Here is a 4,255-nt window from a genome sequence, read left to right as displayed (position 1 = left end):
AATCTTGAAGAATTTCGTGAGTCAAGAGATCAGATTCAAGGAACCAAGAAAATGGGAGAACCCCAGAAGTCCTGGGATCGATGAAAAAGACACTGTGTTGTGGCGCATCTCGACTAGTGGAATGTGAAGTATTCGCCTTTGCCCACTAAATCTTGTTGGTTGCCGTTCTAAATTAGTGATTGTCCGTCTTGCCAATAAGGTTCTCTGACAAGAGGGTGGGGGTGGAAGAGGGGGTTGGGGTGTGTGGGGGTGTTGGGGAGTGGAAGAGGGGGTTAGGGGGGAGTTGGCAGGGTATGGGGGGGTGGGGGGGGGAAGGACCTCAATTTGACTGGTCACTTGGAATGTAAGGGGGTTAAATGGCCCAGTGAAAAGGTTGAGGATATTTGCTCACCTGAAAAGTTTGAATGCGGATGTGGTGTTTCTGCAGGAGATTAATTTGAATGTCAGGGTTACGGAAGGGGTGGGTGGGACAGGTATTCCACTCAGGTTTCAATGGTAGGGTCCGGGGGCGGCAATTTTGATTACTAAAAGGATTCCTTTTTTGGCGGCTAAGATCTTGGCGGACCCGAATGGGAGACATTTGAATGTCAGTGGGTCTTTGGCACCTCGGTGGTTCTAGTTAATGTGCATGCACCAATTTGAATGATACAGCTTCTATTAACAAGCTACTGGCTTCTATTCCTGAGTTTGACTCATAACAGCTAATTTTGGAGGTGGGGTACACACTAAATTTGTGTGTTAGATTCTTTCCTAGCCCTCTAAACTCTATCTCCAGAACCATGTTGGGGGTGGGGAGGGGGTTGGCAGTTTTTGTATCTGAGTGCTAAGGATTTTCTTTTCGTCTTGGGTGAAGAGGTGGTGTTGAAAACTCACCACTATTCTTAGAAGTCCCCCTATAACAAAAAGAGCCAACATTCTAAATGGTGAACAGGGATTCTCACTCCGTGACTCTGATGCAGGCTTCGGTGGGTGCTATTCAGGTCAAACTATGTTTTCAAGTTATCCCCCGGTGTAACCCATACCTTCACTGAAGATTTCATCTACTTACCACTTAGTAGCATCGATCCTGGGTCCCGCATTGCTAAGTAAGTAAAGTAGACTTTGGAATAACCACTATTTCAGGTTAAAACTTTTAAGTTATTTTATTATTGCATTTTTTCTTTTAAAAGCTGCAATTACTTTCTTTACAGAAAGGAAAAAGATCTTGCTTCTGGATCCTTCTGGTTGGTAGAAGGGACCTTCCGGCTCAACTTGACACTCAATCTTCTTTTTAAAATCTGGTCTTCTTTAGATGTATTCGCTGGTGAGCTCGGTTGCCAAGTCCTATCTTTCCCATGTACCGAGCTGTGAGAGCTGACTCTGCTGGTTATCTCTGAGCTGACTCTGCCTCCTCTTTAAATTCTGGTCTTCCTTAGATGTATTAGCTGTTTTAGCTCGGCTGCTATGCCCTGTCCCTTTCCCATGGCCGAGCTGACTGTAATCTGACTCTGAGCTGCTTGTTCCTTCTCTGCTTCTCCGCCTCTCTGCTTCTCTCTGAGCTCTGGTAGTTCCTGCTCTAGTCTCTGGGTTTATATTCTCTTTCTAACAGTTATTAAGTTTTTATGACTTTATTGTAAAGTAACTCTTATTTCACTTTGATTGTAAAATGTATCTTTGATCTAAACATTCTAATACAACTAAGTATTCATTTTGACATAACCTCACCTCTCAGGACTCTGATTACATTGTTTCCTTTGTGATGTTCAAAGTTCCTTTGTGATATTCAAAAATGCTTTGGTTTCAAGAGCTGTGAAATTTGGTTTGGTTCCTGTCATTTCTATAGTTTTATTTTCCAATTGTGTCCTCAGCTCATAATTTTGACTTTGATTTTGGCTTTGAATTATGTTTCTCGTAGTCTCCAGTTTTCTTTAATTTACCTGGTATTAGCAAAATTTCACACCTAGAATTCTCACCAAATTCAACTGAACCTCATCCTTTCCTTTCCAGCTGCTTACTAAGATAGTTACTTTCAATGAAGGTGTGAAACATTGCTTTTGGCTTCATTCAAAATCCTGTTTGTTTGCTAAGCCTGCTTGACCAAGGATATATGCATTTTACAATCCTGCTCTTTGCAGCTGCTGTTAACCCTTTGTGGGATCTTTCCCTGTATCCTCTCATGTTTCTCTCAGACCAGATATTGCCAGACTTCCATGTTTCAAATGACACATCTTTCCATATTTTCAATAACAGAGGGCAGGGTACTCGGCAATTGTGTATCAGACCATGTCCCACAGCATTTTCACAGTAACTTCATTGCAGTGTTAATGTAAGCCTACTTGTGACAATAATAAAGAATATTATTATTTTGTGGATTTGTTATTCGAGTCTGGTCCCTCTCAACGCTCACCATGGAGATTGAACACAGCGTTGTTGGCAAAAAAGATTTTGTGAGCACATATCCTGTCATTGGGGAGTATATTATGTTTAATAAAAGTGAATCTATCTCATCTAGGGTCTGGTTTAGCACAGGGCTAAATAGCTGGCTTTTAAAGCAGACCAAGGCAGGCCAGCAGCACGGTTCAATTCCTGTACCAGCCTCCCTGAACAGGCGCCGGAATGTGGCGACTTGGGGCTTTTCACAGTAACTTCATTTGAAGCCTACTTGTGACAATAAGCGGTTTTCATTTCATTTCATTTTTTAATTTCTTCCGTGTTGTGGGAGAGACTTGAGGTGGCCATTAGGGGCAGCTAATTTCCTACATGGCATGCCAGAAAAGGGTTGGGAGGGTGGAGCGACAGATGCTGGTAGATTCCATCCTGAGGTAGATCATCAGTACTCGCTTGCCCCTACACCAAAGTTGCTGATGAGTAGGAAAAGGTTGCAGACAACATTTGAGTTGCTCTCAACGGGTAAGGCAGCTTAATAGTGAGCCAGCTGTGATGCTCAAGGAGGATATTCTATGACCACTGGGAGAAAGCCAGTCACCTTTTAGTATACCAGCTGAGGCGGCAGGCAGTTGCCTGTGAGATTGTGCAGATAATGGCTTCCACCCCATTGAAGGTTAACGCTGCATTTGAAGGAGAGAGGGATAACAGAGAAAACAGTTAACAATATTGGTTAACATGGGGACCGGGAAGTGGCAGGAATGTTGAGCAGTCAGCAATTTAGTAGGAATATGATTGAGGGAGCAGGAGGTAGGTCTTATGGACAAGGTGAGCTCAGAGAGGGCATGAGGGGAACGGGAGAGAAATTCATCACAGAAAACTCTGATGTGCCCTCATACATATTTTGAAATGGTGTTTTGATTGGAAATTTATTCACAAATGTTCAAAAGTTAAGGAATACAGTGTAAACATTCAGGAATTAAACATAATGAAGAATTTAGACAATGTGTAACAGGCACTTGGATTATCAGTGAGATAAAAGCAAATTATTGTGGTTGCTGGAACCTGAAACAAAAACAGAAAATACTGGACAATCTCAGCAGATCTGAGAATCTGTGGAGAGAGAAGGGAGCTAACGTTTCAAGTCTGGATGACTCTTTGTCAAAGCTTTGAAACTTGTCCAGCATTTTCAATTTGAAGGTGAAGGATGAAGAGCGCTTTCTTTTCATTCATGGGATTTGTGCGTCCCTAAGGGCATTTAAGAGTCACATACAGGCCAGGCCAGTTTTATTTGTGAACAAGACGAGTTTTTACGACAATAGTTTCCTAGTCATCATTAGACTTTTTAATTCCAGATTTTATTGAATTCAAGTTTCACTATCTGCCGTGGTGGGATTCGAACCATAGTCCCCAGAGGATTACCCTGGGTCTCTGGATTGCTAGTCCAGTGACAATACCACTACGCCACTGCCTCCTATGGGTGAATGGTTGTGGTCCATATTGTTACCAATGGTATATAAAGGAGATAGAGTTTAGAAAGCTAGGAAAGAAACTAACACACAGGACCACAAAAGTAGTAATCTCTGGATTACTCCCAGTCAGTACCATGACTGCATGAAATTGAAGAACAGAAGAGATGAAAGTGTGGCTGCAGACTTCACGCAGGAGGGAAGTTTTTAGATTCCAGATGAGTTGCACCTGAAGCGAGCTGGACCCAATATTCATATTGGTATTGTTGGGGAGTGTTTAAAGTAACTTGTTGGGGGTGTGGGAATCAGGAGGTAATATCAGTGAGATAAATCGAGGTGCACAGAGAATTGGGCGAGACAGATTAAACTGGAGTAGTTAATAGTAAGGTATTAGGTGGACTCAGAACAAGCGGGAATGCAAT

This window comes from Scyliorhinus torazame, chromosome 14, assembly GCF_047496885.1.
Source record: "Scyliorhinus torazame isolate Kashiwa2021f chromosome 14, sScyTor2.1, whole genome shotgun sequence".
NCBI classification, from domain to species: Eukaryota; Metazoa; Chordata; class Chondrichthyes; order Carcharhiniformes; family Scyliorhinidae; genus Scyliorhinus; species Scyliorhinus torazame.
This window is presented reverse-complemented; position numbering follows the sequence as displayed.